The sequence below is a fragment of the Triticum urartu genome, chromosome 4 (genome assembly GCF_003073215.2).
Source record: "Triticum urartu cultivar G1812 chromosome 4, Tu2.1, whole genome shotgun sequence".
Lineage (NCBI taxonomy): Eukaryota > Viridiplantae > Streptophyta > Magnoliopsida > Poales > Poaceae > Triticum > Triticum urartu.
In genome coordinates, this window is record NC_053025.1 from 517,447,339 (window position 1) to 517,467,772 (window position 20,434).

The window sequence follows — 20,434 nt, forward strand, 5'->3', positions numbered from 1 at the left end:
TTCTGCGATGTCGCTCAGACGTCCGACTGCGGCATTTCTTTTAAAGCCCTTTATGTGGCGTCGCTCAGACGCCCGACTGTGGCATTTCTTTTAAAGCCCTTTATGTGGCGTCGCCCAGACGCCCGACTGTGGCATTTCTTTTAAAGCCCTTTATGTGGCGTCGCCAGACGCCCGACTGTGGCATTTCTTTTAAAGCCCTTTATGTGGTGTCGCCTAGACGCCCGACTGCGGCGTGCTTTATTTATTTATCTTCCTATCGAGGTGTCGCTTCAGACACCCGATGGTTTACAGTTATTTTGTTGGGTTTTCGAGCGGACTACCGCCGACCCCCTTTCTTTTTACCTGTCTTGTTTTTACGAATTATGTGCCACTGTTAAAATTAATCATGACGCATCCATGCATGCATTTGTTATATCTTACGTCCGAACTGTCTTGCGAGTACTTTCAAAGTACTCACCTGGCTTGTTGATTTGGCCAGATGCTGACGAAGGCGATCTCATGGATGAAGAATTTGATAGCGAGTCCGACGCCTAGAGGAATCCCAGTCAGTCTCGTGCGACCCTGGATTTGGTCACTGTATTATATCCGCTTCCGCTACCAAATAAATTCATCGAGCCTCACCTCGACGCTCGATGAGATGCCAGTTTTAGAGTCATGTATCTCACTCCCCGCTGTGTTTTTCCACCACCACCCCATCCTCGAGTCAGTAGTATGCCTCCACACCACTGTGTCATGTCCGCCATTATGTATAATTATTGGCGTGCTTGTAATAATTTGGTTGAGCAACCGTAGCTCGACCCTGTAATATATTTTATGCTACTGGCTTATTGTATCAAGAATTTGTCTACCGGTAAGGAGGATTTTTCTCATACTGGACTCAAAAGATTGGTTTCTCAATAAACATTTTTATTGGAAAACCGGTCGTGACAACTAAGTTGAAAGATGATAGTAGCAATGATGCGGACTAGGTCCGTGATCTGAGGATTATCCTCGTTGCTGCATAGAAGAATTATGTCCTTGATGCACTGCTAGGTGACGGGCCTATTGCAGGAACAGATGCAGACGTTATGAATTTTTGGCAAGCTCGATATGATGACTACTTGATAGTTTAGTGCACCATGCTTTACGGCTTAAAACCGGGACTTCAAAAACATTTTGAATGCCATGGAGCATATGAGATGTTTCAAGAGTTGAAATTGGTATTTCAGACCGATACCCGTGTCGAGAGGTATGAGACCTCTTACAGTACTTTGCCTACAAGATGGAGGAGAATAGCTCAACCAGTGAGCATGTGCTCGGATTGTCTGGGTACTACAATTGCTTGAATCAAGTGGGAGTTAGTCTTCCAGATAAGATAGTGATTGACAAAGTTCTCTAGTCACTATCACCAACTTACTAGAACTTCGTGATGAACTATAATATGCAAGGAATGAACAAGACAATTCCCGAGCTCTTCGCAATGCTAAAGGTTGCGGAGGTAGAAATCGAGAAAGAGCATCAAATGTTGATGGTTAACAAGACCACTAGTTTCAAGAAAAAAGGCAAAGGGAAGAAAGGGGAACTTCAAGAAGAATAGCAAGCAAGTTGCTGCTCTCGGGAAGAAGCCCAAATCTGGACCTAAGCCTGAAACTGAGTGCTTCTACTACAAAGGAAATGGTCACTGGAAGCGAAATTGCCCCAAACATTTGGCGGATAAGAAGGATGGCAAAGTGAACACAGGTATATTTGATATGCAGATTATTGATGTGTACTTTACTAGTGTTCATAGTAACCCCTAGGTATTTGATACTGGTTCAGTTGCTAAGATTAGTAACTCGAAACAGGAGTTACAAAATGAACAGAGACTAGTTGAGGGCAAAGTAACAATGTGTGTTGGAAGAGATTCCAAGGTTGATAAAATCACCATCGCATACTCCCTCTACCTTCAGGATTAGAGCTGAACCTAAATAAATATTTTTTGGTGTTTGCATTGAGCATGAATATGATTGGATCATGTTTATTGCAATACAGTTATTCATTTAAGTAAGATAATAATTATTGTTCTGTTTACATGAATAAAACCTTCAATGGTCATACACCCAATGTGAATGGTTTGTTGAATCTCGATCATGGTTATACACATATTCATAATATTGATGCCAAAAGATGCAAAGTTGATAATGATAGTGCAACATATTTGTGGCACTGCCGTTTAGGTCATATTGGTGTAAAGCGCATAAACAAACTCCATGCGGATGGACTTTTTGGAATCACTTGATTATGAATCATTTGATGCTTGCGAACCATCCCTCATGAGAAAGATGACTAAGACTCCGTTCTCCGAAACAATGGAGCGAGCCACAAACTTATTAGAAATAATACATACTGGTGTATGCGGTCCGATGAGTGTTGAGGCTCGCGGCGAGTATAGTTATTTTCTGACCTTCATAGATGATTTGAGCAGATATGGGTATATCTACTTAACGAAACACAAGTCTGAATCATTTTGAAAAGTTCAAAGAATTTCAGAGTGAAGTGGAGAATCATTATAACAAGAAAATAAAGTTTCTGTGCTCTGATCACAGAGGCGAATATTTGAGTTACGAGGTTTGGCCTTCATTTAAAACAATGTGGAATAGTTTCACAACTCACGCCACCTGGAACACCACAGCGTAATGGTGTGCCCGAATGTCGTAATTGTACTTTATTAGATATGGTGCGATCTATGGTGTCTCTTACTGATTTACCGCTATCGTTTTGGGGGTTATGCATTAGAGACAGCTGCATTCACATTAAATAGGGCACCATCTAAATCCGTTGAGACGACATCGTATGAACTATGGTTTGGCAAGAAACCAAAGCTGTCGTTTCTCAAAGTTTGGGGTTGCGATGCTTATGTGAAAAAGCTTCAACCTGATAAGCTCGAACCCAAATCAGAGAAATGCATCTTCATAGGATACCCAAAGGAAAATGTTGGGTACACCTTCTATCACAGATCCAAAGGCAAGATATTTGTTGCTAAGAATGGATCCTTTCTAGAGAAGGAGTGTCTCTTGAAAGAAGTGAGTTGGAGGAAAGTAGAACTTGACGAGGTAATTGTACCTTCTCCTGAATTGGAAAGTAGTTCATCACAGAAATCAGTTCCAGTGATTCCTACACCAATTAGTGAGGAAGCTAATGATGATGATCATGAAACTTCAGATCAAGTTACTACCGTACCTCGTAGGTCAACCAGAGTACGGTCTGCACCAGAGTGGTATGGTAATCCTGTTCTAGAAGTCATGTTACTAGACCATGACGAACCTACGAACTATGAGGAAGCGATGATGAGCCCGGATTCCGTGAAATGGCTTGAGGCCAAGAAATCTGAGATGGGATCCATGTATGAGAACAAAGTATGGAATTTGATTGACTTGCCCGATGATCGGTGAGCCACTGCGAATAAATGGATCTTCAAGAGGAAGACGAACGCTGATGGTAGTATTACTATCTACAAAGCGTAAATTGTCACAAAAGGTTTTCGACAAGTTCAAGATGTTGATTACGATGAGATTTTCTCACTCGTAGCGATGCTTAAGTCTGTCCGAACCATGTTAGCAATTGCCGCATTTTATGATTATGAAATTTGGCAAATGGATGTCAAAACTGCATTCCTTAATGGATTTCTTAAAGAAGAGTTGTATATGATGCAACCAGAAGCTTTTGTCGATCCTAAAGATGCTAACAAAGTGTGCAAGCTCCAGCGATCCATTTATGGACCGGTGCAAGCCTCTCGGAGTTGGAATATACGCTTTGATAGTGTGATCAAAGCATATGGTTTTATACAGACTTTTGGAGAAGCCTGTATTTACAAGAAAGAGAGTGGGAGCACTACAGCCTTTCTGATAAGTATATGTGAATGACATATTGTTGATCGGAAATGATGTAGAATTTTCTGGAAAGCATAAAGGAGTGTTTGAAAGGATTTTTTCAAAGAAAGACCTCAGCGAAGTTGCTTACATATTGAGCATCAAGATCTATAGAGATAGATCAAGACGCATGATAAGATTTGATTGAAAGTGGGAGCAATTAGCTAGATACATATTGAAAGTGTGAGCAATTAGCTAGAGTAGCTCCATGCTAAGCATTGTAGACATAGAAATTTGCAAAATACATACGGATCTGAATGTGGCAGACTCGTTGACTAAACTTCTCTCACATGGCAATGTGAACTATGGGTGTTAAATCACATGGCGATGTGAACTAGTTATTGACTCTAGTGCAAGTGGGAGACTGGAGGAAATATGCCCTAGAGGCAATAATAAAGTTGTTATTTATATTTCATTATATCATGATAAATGTTTATTATTGATGCTAAAATTGTATTAACCGGAAACTTGATACATGTGTGGATACATAGACAAAACACAGTATCCCTAGTAAGCCTCTACTAGACAAGCTCGTTAATAAAAGATGGTTAAGTTTCCTAACCATAGACATGTGTTGTCATTTGATGAAAGGTATCACATCATTAGGAGAATGATGTGATGGACAAGACCCATCCGTTAGCTTAGCATTATGATCATTTAGTTTTATTGCTATTGCTTTCTTCATGACTTATACATATTCCTATGACTATGAGATTATGCTACTCCCGAATACCGGAGGAACACCTTGTGTGATATCAAACGTCACAACGTAACTGGGTGATTATAAAGATGCTCTACAGGTGTCTTCGAAGGTGTTTGTTGAGTTGGCATAGATCGAGATTAGGATTTGTCACTCAGTGTATCAGAGAGGTATCTCCGGGCCCTCTCGGTAATGCACATCACTATAAGCCTTGCAAGCAATGTAACTAATGAGTTAGTTGCGGGATGATGCATTACAAAACGAGTAAAGAGACTTGCCGGTAACGAGATTGAACTAGGTATGATGATACCGACGATCGAATCTCGGGCAAGTAACATACCGATGACAAAGGGAATAACGTATGTTGTTATGCGGTTTGACCGATAAAGATCTTCATAGAATATGTAGGAGCCAATATGAGCATCCAGGTTCTGCTATTGGTTATTGACCGGAGATGTGTCTCGGTCATGTCTACATAGTTCTCGAACCCGTAGGGTCCGCACGCTTAACATTTGATGACGATTTGTATTATGAGTTATGTGTTTTGGTGACCGAAGTTTGTTCAGAGTCCCAGATGGGATCACGAACATGATGAGAAGTCTAGAAATGATCGATGGGTAAGTATTCATATATTGGAAGGTTGTATTCAGACATCGGGATGGTTCCGAGTGATTCGGGTATTTTTCCGGAGTACCGAGGGGTTACCGAAACCCCCCGGGGTAATGTTGGGCCTGCATGGGCCATAGGGGAGAGGGGAGGAAGCCCACAAGGGGTAGCCGCGCCCCCTCCCTATAGGGATTACGAATTGGACTAGGGAGGGGGCGCCCCCACTTTTCCTTCTCATCTTCCTCTCCCTTCCCTCTTTCCCCCCTCCGGAAAAGGAAAGGGAGTCCAACTAGGATTGGGAGTCCTAGTTGGACTCCTCCCTTTGGCGTGCCCCCTAGGCCGGCCGCCTCCTCCCCTCCTCCTTTATATAGAGGGGCAGGGGGCACCCCATAGACACATCAATTGTTCTTTAGCCGTGTGCGGTGCCCCCCTCCACAGTTTACCACCTCGGTCATATTGTCGTAGTGCTTAGGCAAAGCCCTGCACGGATCACATCACCAACACCGTCCCCACACCGCCGTGCTGACAGAACTCTCCCTCAACCCTCAACTGGATCAAGAGCTCGAGGGATGTCATTGTGTTGAACGTGTGCTGAACATGGAGGTGAAGTACGTTCGGTACTTGGATCGGTTGGATCGTGAAGACGTTCGACTACATCAACCGCGTTAACATAACACTTCCGCTTTCGGTCTACGAGGGTATGTGGACACACTCTCCTCTCTCGTTTCTATGCATCTCCTAGATAGATCTTGCATGATCGTAGGAATTTTTTGAATTACTACGTTCCCCAACAGATAGACCTATAAAAAGTATATTCATTTTAGAGTTTGATAGTTTAAGAACAAGGAACTGGTTAGCGTTTAGTACAGTAAAAGCAAGTTAAAAAGTAGAGCAGAATAAATATGCAAACTTTCATGAAATTAAAGGAGTTAATTTTAGAATACAAACATAGGTGGTTGCATTTGATGTTTCCCTCATCGTTCCAATAGGGAAAACATGTGTAAAAACTGCAAAACCGTTGACCTTGATCTTTGAGCCCATGCCTCGCTGGATCGAGATTGCTGGAACTCCAATGGCAACAAGTCCAATGACCATAGACCTACTCCCCTAGGATCCTCGTGGGCCTCCCAAAAATCACAAGCTCAACGGTGCGAAGGGCTCGAAATTAAGCTCTTCTCATGCACGCATCCATGAGAGATCCATTTTAGAGCAGTGGAGGGAGAACCTATAACATAGCAACTAATCAGTAGAAAGTGTCGGCGGTGTTGGAGCCAGCAAGAGCTCGAAGGTAGGGAGTGGAGCACTAGCATGCAATAACAATGCAACTAGTGGGAGCTACCGTGCATAGAGCAGGAGAGGTTCTAGGCAAAGGTGCAGAACATTTTTTCGACTGATCACCCTGACTAAATTCTCCATGGAATGAGTTAGTCGATACGAAATGTTTTCCTTGTAATTATACAATAAATTATAAAGCTAATTTCATTTGAGATGGAGGATCTTTAGATTAAGATAGATCTGGCTCTAAATGAGATGGTCAAGTTTTGCGGGACTCCATAATGCTAGAGACAACCGCATGGATGTGCATGTATGGTGATGTATTTGCTACTTCATATTTCTTGAAAAAAAGTTTTTTATAGCCACTTAAACTATTGTGCAAGTTAATTTTGGTTCCGAAACTCTAAAACACGCTAAACATGCTTCCCGTTTGCCTGGACCAACAAAGAAAACTTGGCACACATCTGTAAGTTACCAAGCGTCTTAATTGTTGACGATGACAACTTAAAATTTAGATAGACTTGGGCTCATGAGCCACCAAAAAATGTTTGGCCGGTGACATGGAGGTGATTTCTCACGTGTCAAACTAGTCAACACGAAATAAATAATATAGTAAGAAACATTATTTAAATATTGTGAAAATTTTAATAACATATACAAAAAATTAGTTTTATTAACCATTCAAAAGTTAAAATCTGGAAGTCAAGAAACATCAAAATAAAGGAACAATGAAATAAAATCTAGATAAGTTATCAAACAAACATGGGAATCTTAGAACTAGGATTCAAGATAAAATATTCTGAAAAGTTCTAGAAAAACTGGAGAATTAGAAAAACTCACAAAAAGTTATGAACGTCCATTGAAAATCAGTATATTTAATTTTTTTTATGAATACCTTTTTCAAGTGCTTAAAAAAACCTTTTTTGAAGTTTCCGTCTTAGTAATATTAGGAATTTCCAATAGTTGGTCTTGAAAACTCAATTTTCCAAATATTAATTCTTTTCTCACCTTCCCTTTAAAAAAATCATTTATATGATATTATTATTATTTTATATTTGGTTGCAAGTGCGAGTAATCACTACAAAATCATCAGTACTATAAAGCAATGTGATGACATAATTTCCAGGCACTATCTATAGAATAGTTGTTCACAATATGTTTCTCTCAGTTGTGACTGATACAGAACTTTGTGTCCATAAGCTAGTTTTCAACCACAATAAATAAATAGGGTCACAATTCTACTGGATGCAGGAGGAAGAAGACTTTGACACCCCAAAGAATTTGGATGTAAAGGGTTATTTGTAAGGACTTGTCTTAATAAGTTAATATATGGCATTAGGCCTCTCCATGAAAAAAAGTAGGCATTTCTATCTCACCACTATTGATCGCCCTTATGTAAATCTGGGAGTGGTCTTAGAAGAACTGGTTTAAATGGTTTGGTTTTTTATTATGGGCTTGATTGGTTTAGGTTTTGTTGGGTTGAGGCTTTCTTAAGTTCGATTTGGTTTGGGTTTGGGGAGAAACCAGTTTGGGTTAGTTGGTTATGGGCTGAAACCGTTTGATGTATTATGGGTTACAAACTGCGGGTACAACCCGGTTCTTTGTATTGGTTCGTTGCCTTCGACTGCTCCCCAACCCACACGCTGCCCCCTGTCTTTTCCCCCGCGCCACCGCCCGCACACCCCCCTGTCTCTTCCCCCTCATCCTCCCTTCCTCGCGCCGCCACCTCGCCGTCACCCTCCGGCGCCGGCCCCTCCTCCGCACAGCAGATCCCTACCATGAGCTACCCCGAGGCCCGAGCTGCCCCCCCCCCCATCAGTGCCGCCGCCCCTCCCCGTCCGCTAGGGTTGAGGTCGTCGGGCCGCCTCCGCCGCGCCATCTTCCCTCCGCCAGCAGGTACCTCTCTCTCTTCGGCTTGTTTCTTCTCTGTTGACTAGGTTCCTCCTCCTGCGGCAAGGTCCTACTCCTACACTTACTCCTCCTTCGCAAGGTGCTCCGGCCATCCTGCGGCAAGGTCTTGCTCCTACACTTACTCCTCCTTCGCAAGGTGCTCCGACCATCCGGCGGTAAGGTGCCCCTGGTGGTCCCCTCCTCGTCTTTCAGTTAACTCGAATGTCTTGATACTGCTGTAGACCAGTTAACCTCGTCCAACTTAAATTATCATGCACATATCCTTTTTCCTATAGGTTCAGGTTATCTGATTGATTATTGAGTTCAGATTATTCAGTTCTAATATTAGATTAGGTGAATTATATTACAACTTCTCTGAAATTCAGTTCAGATTATCCAACCTTTAATGTGTAGGTGTAGTTTCTAGCATTTCACGGTATGAATTACAAGGTTGTTGATTCAGTGGAAGTTTGGTCCATGATATTCCATGAAGGCTGAAAAATTGGATGCTTTCTTGTATACTGCTAAATAAATTTAGTATGATTGTTATGCATAGGGAGAAGAAAATTTGCCCCAGCGACAACCTCTGTTCAGATGGCCTTTTTGGCTGGAGTATGTAGTCCCTTTGGGCAGGGAAGTCATGGGCTTTTTTTTACAGCAGGGCCTAGAAGCTAATTGATGTAGGAAGACGAGAGCCAACCATGCGAGGCAGAAATCAATTTATCGCCGCTAGGCGCGCAGCCATGACTCGTTTTTTCTGGTCATTTTCTCATGTGTTTATCTATTCAGGTATGTTTGTATTTATCAAATGTACATCATAAGCTCTGAAAAACATGAATTGGGATGAAGAGATTCAATACGGTCAAGGCAAGAGGAAATTGCTAGATCACTACAATCTTAATTTAAAAACTGTGATAAGAAGGAAGTACTTAGTTAGTGGACCTTATCAACTAAGAAAAAATATTTTGCATGTTCAGAGTTTGGGACTGAAAATTTTAAGTCAATTTTTTGCCATGTAGATTATCGAAACTTGATGTTGGTTGGTCTATTTTGAGATTTGAAATCCAAAAGATTTATTCCCAGTGATTTTGTCGTTTATTTTATTTTACATGCATTAACTTTTACTGCTGCTAGTACTAGTATTAACTTGCTTGCACCTTGCATCTGCATTCACAGGCCACGCACCAAGGACGGGAAAACACACCAACCCAGACCACTCGACCGATTGATCAGTCACTGTAGTAATTAGTCACTACTAATTTGAGGCATGTCTACATCAGAGGGTTCAGAGAGTGCTGATTCCATGGATGAGAATACGATTCAAGTACCACATGCTAGAAGGTCCAAGGTATGGGAGCATTATGAAGTAGGTCTGGTTCTCGTAGATGGTGATCTCAAGGTGTGTGCAAATACTATGGAGCGCAACTTCACACCAAGTTTGGGACTAGCAGTTTGAGGACCCATATTGCAGAGGCTTGCCGATCAATTCAGGAGGCTTGCAGGAAAAGGTTTTTATTGACCATGAAAAGAAAACCATCCAAAGGTATGTTTGTGTTTGATGAAATTTTTTGTCATGAACTCATGGTAAAGTATTGCGTCCATGCTGAGACCCCCTTTCTTAAGTTTGAAGATCCCCACCTTCAGCCATGGATTGACTGAATGCAACCAACATTTCAAATCAAGGGTAGTCACACAATTCATGATGATGCAGCGAAGATGTATAAGAGAATGAAGAAAGATATCGAAGTAGAGCTACAAAACTTGGTTCTCGCATTTGCTTAACATTTGACATGTGGACATCATCACAGGACTTGGGCTACATGTCAATCACCGCCCATTATATCAATGTAGAATTCAACTACAAGAAGAAGACCATAAGTTTCGCAGAAGTGAAGTATCCCCACACAGGCTATGTGATAGAAGAAGAAATAGTTCGTTGCTTAACAGAATGGGGCATAAGGGGCAAATTATTCACTTTGACACTAGATAATGCCAGCATAGTACTAATGCATGTGAGGAGTTAATAAAATATCACAAACATGAGCTGCTCCTTGAAGGTCAACATTTGCATGTCAGGTGTTGTGCGCACATTTTTAATATCTTGGTTTAGGATGGAATGAAAATAATCCATGAAGCTATTGACATCATACGTGAGTTGCTGAAGTATATTGACTCTTCTCCATCAAGACTTCAAGATTTTGATAACCCACAAGTATAGGGGATCGCAACAGTTTTTGAGGGTAGAGTATTCAACCCAAATTTATTGATTCGACACAATGGGAGCCAAAGAATATTCTCAAGTATTAACAGTTGAGTTGTCAATTCAACCGCACCTGAAAGACTTCATATCTGCAGCAAAGTATTTAGTAGCAAAGTAATATGATAATAGCGGTAACGGTAGCAAAAGTAACAGTAGCAGCGGAAACGTAACTAAGCAAAGATCAATATGTCAAAAGCTTGTAGGCAATGGATCAGTGATGGATAATTATGTCGGATGCGATTCCTCATGCAACAGTTATAACATAGGGTGACACAGAACTAGCTCTGGTTCATCATTGTAATGCAGGCATGTATTTCGAATATAGTCATAACGTGCTTATGGAAAAGAACATGCATGACATCTTTTATCCTACCCTCCCATGGCAGTGGGGTCCTATTGGAAACTAAGGGATATGAAGGCCTCCTTTTAATAGAGTACCAGACCAAAGCATTAACACTTAGTGAATAAATGAACTCCTCAAACTACGGTCATCGCCGGTAAGTATCCCGATTATAGTCACTTCGGGGTTAACGGATAATAACACATAATAGGTAACTATAGAATTGCAAAATAGGATCAAGAACTCACATATATTCATGAAAACATAATAGGTTCAGATCTGAAATCATGGCACTCGAGCCCTAGTGACAAGCATTAAGCATAGCAAAGTCATAGCAACATCAATCTCAGAAAATAGTGGATACTAGGGATCAAACCCTAACAAAACTAACTCGATTACATGATAAATCTCATCTAACCCATCACCATCCAGCAAGCCTACAATGGAATTACTCAAGCACGGCGATGAGCATCATGAAATTGGTGATGGAGGAAGGTTGATGATGACGATGGCGACGGACTCCCCTCTCCGGAGCCCCGAACGGACTCCAGATCAGCCCTCCCGAGAGAGATTAGGGCTTGGCGGCGGCTCCGTATCGTAAAATGCGATGAATCCTTCTCTCTGGTTTTCTTCTCCCCGAACGCGAATATATAGAGTTGGAGTTGAGGTCGGTGGAGCACCAGGGGGGCCACGAGGCAGGGGGCGCGCCCCCCACCCTCGTGGACAGGGTGTGGGCCCCTGGCCTTGATTCTTTCTCTAGTATTGTTATATATTCCAAAAATATTCTCTGTTGATTTTTAGGTCATTCCGAGAACTTTTATTTTTGCACAAAAATAACACCATGGCAATTCTGCTGAAAACAGCGTCAGTCCGGGTTAGTTCTATTCAAATCATGCAAGTTAGAGTCCAAAACAAGGGCAAAAGTGTTTGGAAAAGTAGATACGATGGAGACGTATCAACTCCCCCAAGCTTAAACATTTGCTTGTCCTCAAGCAATTCAGTTGATAAACTGAAAGTGATAAAGAAAAACTTTTACAAACTCTGTTTGCTCTTGTTGTTGTAAATATGCAAAGCCAGCATTCAAGTTTTCAGCAAAGATTATGAACTAACCATATTCACAATAACATTTAGGTCTCATGTTTACTCATATCAATGACATAATCAACTAGCGAGCAATAATAGTAAATCTCGGATGACAACACTTTCCCAAAACAATCATAATATGATATAACAAGATGGTATCTCGCTAGCCCTTTCTGAGACCGCAAAACATAAATGCAGAGCACCTCTAAAGATCAAGGGCTGACTGGAAATTGTAATTCATGGTAAAAGAGATCCAGTCACAGTCATACTCAATGTAAACTAATAATAATACATGCAAATTATAGTAGTATTGTCCAACATGTTCTTTTTAATAAGAGGATGATGACTCAGCATAAAAGTAAATAGATATGCCCTTCGCAGAGGGAAGCGGGGATTTGTAGAGGTGCCAGAGCTTGACTTTGAAATAGAGATGAATAATATTTTGAGTGGTATACTTTCATTGTCAACATAATAACCGAGAGATCTCGATATCTTCCATGCTACACACATTATAGGCAGCTCCCAAACAGAATGGTAAAGTTTATACTCCCCCTACCACCAACAAACATCAATCCATGGCTTGTCCAGAACAATGGGTGCCTCCAACTAACAACAATCCTGGGGGAGTTTTGTTTGCAATTATTTTGATTTGATTTGAGCATGGGACTGGGCATCCCGGTTACCAGCCATTTTCTCGTGAATAATGAGCGGAGTCCACTCCTCTTGAGAATAACACGCCTAGCATGGAAGATATAGACAGCCCTAGTTGATACATGAGCTATTCGAGCATACGGAAAAGAATTTCATTTGAAGGTTTAGAGTTTGGCACATACAAATTTACTTGGAACGGCAGGTAGATACCGCATATAGGAAGGTATGGTGGACTCATATGGAATAACTTTTGGGGTTTATGGAGTTGGATGCACAAGAAGTATTCTCGCTTAGTACAAGTGAAGGCTAGAAAGAGACTGGGAAGCGACCAGCTAGAGAGCGACAACAGTCATGAACATGCATTAAAATTAATCAACCACTGAATGCAATCATGAGTAGGATATAATTCACCATGAACATAAATATCGTGGAGGCTATGTTGATTTTGTTTCAACAACATGCGTGAACATGTGCCAAGTCAAGCCACTCAAATCGTTCAAAGGAGGATACCACCCTACCATACCACATCACAGCCATTTTAATAGCATGTTGGCACGCAAGGTAAACCATTATAAACTCCTGGCTACTTAAGCATGGCATGAGCAACTATAATCTCTAATTGTCATTCCAAACACATTTCATTCATAATAAGCCGAATCAGGAACGATGAACTAATCATATTTACCAAAACAAGAGAGATCGAGTTCATACCAGCTTCTCTCATCTCAATTAGTTCATCATATATCGTCATTATTGCCTTTCACTTGCACAGCCGAATGGTGTGGATAATAATAGTGTGCGTGCATTGGACTAAGCTGGAATCTGCAAGCATTCAATTCAAGGGAGAAGACAAGGTAATATGGGCTCTTTGTTAGATCAACAATAATTCAAATGAGAGCCACTCAACATTTTCATTATAGTCTTCTCCCCTCGACCCCCAAAGAAAAGAAATAAAACTATTTACACGGGAAAGCTCCCAACAAACAAAAGAAGAACAAGGAATCTTTTAGGGTTTTCTTTTAATTATTACTACTGCAGGCATGGAAAGTAAACTAGCTAAAAGCTATAACTATTTTTTTTGTTTTTCTTAAGGTTTTTCAAACACACAAGAAGAAAGCTTAAAATAGAAAATAAACTAGCATGGATAATACAATAAAAAGTATGAGCACCGACAACTGGCATGAGTGTGTGAACATGAATGTAATGTCGGTGAGAAATACATACTCCCCCAAGCTTAGGCTTTTGGCCTAAGTTGGTCTATGCCCATGGATCAAAGTGGTCCCCTCCAGTGTACTGAGGAGGGTCCTCGGGGTATTTTTATTGCAAGGATAATTCAGAAAACAGACAGAAAATACTATATTTGCTTTATTAAATCTAAATAATAGAAAGTAAAAAGAGGGTATAGAAAGTTGTGCTTTCTAACTTCATCCATCTCATGCTCATCAAAAGGAATCCACTAACAAGGTTGATCAAGTCTTGTTAACAAAATCATTCTGAATCGCATGAAACCGGAGAATTTTCGAATAAGTTACCTCAACGGGGATATGCACATCCCCAACAATAAGGATATCAAATTTCTTCTTGATAGTAGGAAGAGGAAATAAAAAACCTCCAATAATAATCATTGAAATTTTTCAAATAGAATTGATACTATGGACTTGAGGCTATTTCCTTGGAAAGTGTACCTTATGCTCATTACCATTAACATGAAAAGTGAAATTTCCTTTATTGCAATCAATAACAGCCCCTGCAGTATTCAGAAAGGGTCTACCAAGAATAATAGACATACTATCGTCCTCGGGAATATCAAGAATAACAAAGTCCGTTAAAATAGTAACATTTGCAACCACAACGGGCACATCCTCACAAATACCGACAGGTATAGTAGTTGATTTATCAGCCATTTGCAAAGATATTTCAGTAGGTGTCAACTTATTCAATTCAAGTCTACGATATAAAGAGAGAGGCATAACACTAACACCGGCTCCGAGATCACATAAAGCAGTTTTAACATAGTTTCTCTTAATGGAGCATGGTATAGTTGGTAATCCTGGATCTCCTAGTTTCTTTGGTATTCCACCTTTAAAAGTGTAATTAGCAAGCATGGTTGAAATTTCAACTTCCGGTATCTTTCTTTTATTAGTAACAATATCCTTCATGTACTTGGTGAAGGAAATATGCCCTAGAGGCAATAATAAAGTTATTATTTATTTCCTTATTTTATGATAAATGTTTATTATTCATGCTATAATTGTATTAACCGGAAACATAATACATGTGTGAATACATAGACAAACATAGTGTCACTAGTATGCCTCTACTTGACTAGCTCATTGATCAAAGATGGTTAAGTTTCCTAACCATAAACATGAGTTGTTATTTGATCAACGAGATCACATCATTAGGAGAATGATGTGATTGACTTGACCCATTCCGTTAGCTTAGCACTTGATCGTTTGTTTACTTCTATTGCTTTCTTCATGACTTATACATGTTCTTATGACTATGAGATTATGCAACTCCCGAATACCATAGGAACACTTTGTGTGATACCAAATGTCACAACGTAACTGGGTGATTATAAAGGTGCTCTACATGTGTCTCTGATGGTACTTGTTGAGTTGGCATAGATCAAGATTAGGATTTTTCACTCCAATTGTCGGAGAGGTATCTCTGGGCCCTCTCGGTAATACACATCACTATAAGGCTTGCAAGCATTATAACTAATGAGTTAGTTACGGGATGATGTATTACAGAACAAGTAAAGAGACTCGCCGGTAACGAGATTGAACTAGGTATTGGGATACCGACGATCAAATCTCGGGCAAGTAACATACCGATGACCAAGAGAACAACGTATAGTGTTGTGCAGTTTGACCGATAAAGATCTTCGTAGAATATGTAGGAACCAATATGAGAATCCAGGTTCAGCTATTGGTTATTGACCGGAGACGTGTCTCGGTCATGTCTACATAGTTCTCGAACCCGTAGGGTCCGCACGCTTAAAGTTCCGTGACGATCGGTTTTATGAGTTTATATGTTTTGATGTACCGAAGGTAGTTCGGAGTCCCGGATGTGACCACGGACATGACGAGGAGTCTCGAAATGGTCGAGACATAAAGATTTATATATTGCAAGCCTATATTTGGATAGCGGAAGTGTTCCGGGTGAAATCAGGATTTTACCGGAGTACCAGGGGTTACCGGAACCCCACGGGGGTTTAATGGGCCAAGATGGGCCTTAGTGGAGATGAGGAGGGGTGGCCAGGGCAGGCCGCGCTCCCCCTCTCCCTCTAGTCTGAATTGGACAAGCAGGGGGGCGGCGCCCCCCTTTCCTTCCTCTCTCCCTCCTCCTTCCCCCTTCTCCTACTCCTACTAGGAAAGGAGGGACTCCTACTCCCGGTGGGAGGAGAACTCCTCCTGGCACGCCTCCTCCTGGCCGGCCTCCTCTCCCCCCTTGCTCCTTTATATACGGGGGCAGGGGGTACCTCTACACACACAAGTTGATCGTAGAGATCTTTCCAGCCCTGTGCGGTGCCCCCCTCCACCATAATCCACCTCGGTCATACTGTAGCGGTGTTTAGGCGAAGCCCTGCTACGGTAGTTTCACCAACATCGTCACCACGTCGTCATGCTGACGAAACTCTTCCCTGAGCTCTACTGGATCGTGAGTTCGCGGGACGTCACCGAGCTGAACGTGTGCTGAACGTGGAGGTGTCGTACGTTCAGTACTAAGGATCGGTCGATCGTGAAGACGTACGACTACATCAACCGCGTTGTCATAACGCTTCCGCTTAACGGTCTATGAGGGTACGTGGACGACACTCTCCCCTTTGTTGCTATGCATCACCATGATCCTGCGTGTGCGTAGGAATTTTTTTGAAATTACTACGTTCCCCAACAGTGGTATCAGAGCCTGGTTTTATGCGTTGATGTTATATGAATGAGTAGAACACAAGTGAGTTGTGGGCGATACAAGTCATACTGCTTACCAGCATGTCATACTTTGGTTCGGCAGTATTGTTGGATGAAGCGGCCCGGACCGACATTACGCGTACGCTTACACGAGACTGGTTCTACCGACGTGCTTTGCACACAAGTGGCTGGCGGGTGTCAGTTTCTCCAACTTTAGTTGAACCGAGTGTGGCTACGCCCGGTCCTTGAGAAGGTTAAAACAGCACCAACTTAACGAACTATCGTTGTGGTTTTGATGCGTAGGTAAGAACGGTTCTTGCTTAGTTGCAACAACAAAGTAGAGGACGTCTAACTTGTTTTTGCAGGGCATGTTGTGATGTGATATGGTCAAGACATGATGCTATATTTATTGTATGAGATGATCATGTTTTGTAACGGAGTTATCGGCAATTGGCAGGAGCCATATGGTTGTCGCTTTATTGTATGGAATGCAATCGCCCTGTAGTTGCTTTACTTTATCACTAAGCAGTAGCGATAGTCGTAGAAGCAATAGTTGGCGAGACGACAACGATGCTACAATGGAGATCAAGGTGTCGCGCCGGTGACAATGGTGGTCATGATGGTGCTTCAGAGATGGAGATCACAAGCACACGATGATGATGATGGCCATATCATATCACTTATATTGATTGCATGTGATGTTTATCCTTTATGCATCTTATTCTGCTTTGTTTGACGGTAGCATTATAAGATGATCTCTCACTAAATTTCAAGATAAAAGTGTTCTCCCTGAGTATGCACCGTTGCCAAAATTCGTCGTGCCGAGACACCATGTGATGATCGGGTGTGATAAGCTCTACGTTCATCTACAGCGGGTGCAAGCCAGTTTTGCACACGCAGAATACTCAGGTTAAACTTGACGAGCCTAGCATATGCAGATATGGCCTCGGAACACTGAGACCGAAAGGTCGAGCATGAATCATATAGTAGATATGATCAACATAGTGATGTTCACCATTGAAAACTACTCCATTTCACATGATGACCGGTTATGGTTTGGTTGATATGGATCACGTGATCACTTAGATGATTAGAGGGATGTCTATCTAAGTGGGAGTTCTTAAGTAATATGATTAATTGAACTTAAATTTATCATGAACTTGGTACCTGATAGTATTTTTGCTTATCTATGTTGTTGTAGATAGATGGCCTGTGTTGTTGTCCATTGAATTTTAATGCGTTCCTTGAGAAAGAAAAGTTGAAAGATGATGGTAGCAATTACACTGAGTGGGTCCATAACTTGAGGATTATCCTCATTGCTGCACAGAAGAATTACGTCCTGGAAGCACCGCTGGGTGCCAGGCCTGCTGCAGATGTTGCTGACAACGTTAAGAACATTTGGCAGAGTAAAGCTAATGACTACTCGATAGTTCAGTGTGCCATGCTTTACGGCTTAGAACCGGGACTTCAATGACGTTTTGAACATCATGGAGCATATGAGATTTTCCAGGAGTTGAAGTTAATATTTCAAGCAAATGCCCGGATTGAGAGATATGAAGTCTCCAATAATTCTATAGCTGCAAGATGGAGGAGAATAGTTCTGTCAGTGAGCATATACTCAAAATGTCTGGGTATAATAATCACTTGACTCAACTGGGAGTTAACTTTCCTGTTGATAGTGTCATTGACAGAGTTCTCCAATCACTGCCACCAAGCTACAAAAGCTTCATGATGAACTATAATATGCAAGGGATGAATAAGACTATTCCCGAGCTCTTCGCAATGCTAAAGGCTGTGGAGGTAGAAATCAAGAAAGAGCATCAAGTGTTGATGGTCAATAAGACCACCAGTGTAGCGACCAGACCTCAAACAGTCTGATCTCTGTGCTTAGGTGTCATCCCTAGATCAGTAATGCTGACACCACATAGTACTTGGAGGATTTATAACAGAGTAGCAATCACACACTTATTACATCGAGTGTCTCAATAGAGAACTTATTACAATAAATATGGCTTAAGGCCATCTAATAACGATAACAGCGGAAGGCTTGGAAGATAAGTGAGTCCATCAACTCCAACGGCATCACTGAGTATAGAACCACGACCTAAAACTCCTTAATCATCGTCTGAAAAGTCTGCAACATTAACATTGCAGCCCGAAACGGTTCAGCACATGGAATATGCTGGCAAAGTAACACATAGAGAGTAATGGAATGGAACAGGCTATTCTATATGCATATTTGGCTGGTGGAAAGCTCTATGGTTACTGTTTTGCGCAAAGCTGATTTTTCCCTACTGCAAAGGAATAAATTTTATTTAACTATCATGGTATTTGTTAAACATTGAGAATGGTTGACAGCATTCTCAATCCCAATTAGGCATCATCATTAAACAAAACCCATCAAAATTAAATTTTAGAGTAACATGTTGAGATTCACATGATAATCCAAGTACTAGATACTCAAGATGTCCATAACCGGGGACACGGCTAATCATGATTAGTTTATACACTCTGCAAAGGTTTGCGCACTTTTCCCCACAAGACTCGATCGCCTCCATTTGGTTTCTCGCACTACACGGTGTTTGAGAAACGGGTGACCGAGACATAGTCTTTTAGAAGCGCTAGCACCTTATGATGGATAGACCGTTACACCTACTTTCCCCTACATCTGCTAGTCTACCCTGTAAGAGTTCGCACGACTTAATCAACTATGCTAGAGCCCATAATAGCTTGTGGCTGCACACGGAAGTTTCTAGTATGAAAAATCTCATGATCCCTTTGGGCTTGGGTGGCAGTCCATAAAGAAAAATAGGCAATCCTGGAATATCCAGGTACCTCAATCCACCCAGATGTGTATTTAAGTTGCCACCTTAGATAAAACAATAATTAACAAACTCACATCTGTCATGGATATCACTCACCCAATCCACGTCTACTAGCATAGCATGGCATAATAGGCAAACGTAGAAGTAACTCCCAAAGGTTTGATAATACAACAGGTAATAGGTACTACCTCAACTACTTCCCATCCCACAATTTAATTAGATCCTAATCATGCAATGTTTGAGGATTGATCTAATGCAATAAAACTGGGTAGTAGGAGGTATGATCAAAGTGTTACTTGCCTTGCTGATGATCCGCGAAACCTAGAGATTCGAAGTAACAGGCAGCGCACTCCGGGTATTCTATCGCAGACAAACAAACAAGCATACAATAAGCATTCATCTAATGCACAGGTAAAACTCAAATAAGAGATCTAACCAGAAGGTTCAACTTAAGAACTCCGGTTTGCAAAAAGAATCAAATCAAACGAAGCAACGAAAGTCAAACGGCAAAAGAAACAGGCTTCGTTTACTATTCTGGATCTAGGGCAATTTTTACAGTGGCAAAAACTTGTTTAAGTTGGTTAAACGGATAGAGGGTTTCGAGACGAAACTCCAGGTGCTTGAATCGCCTGATTCCGATAAACGAGCGAAAAGTTATACTAAAACGAAAATCGGATAAGGAATCGCGATCAGAAAAATTGCGGATTTAATCCGAGAAAAGAAAAACGACGAACGTTCGCTAGAACGAGCAAACGAACGAACTCTCGCTATTTAAATAAATCAGAAAAACCGATCTATTTAAAAAAACCGAAACTAAAAAAACAAACAAAACCGTCGGAAAAACCGAACGGTTTTTTGGGAAAAAACGGTGTCTAAAAAAAACTACCCGGCAACTCCGGCGACGGGTCCGGCGGCGGCGGCGGTCGGCGGTGGCGCGGGGCGGCGGCGTGGCGGTCGGCGGCGGCGGCGCTAGGGTTTGGGAGTTCCCGGGCTGGGCTCCCCG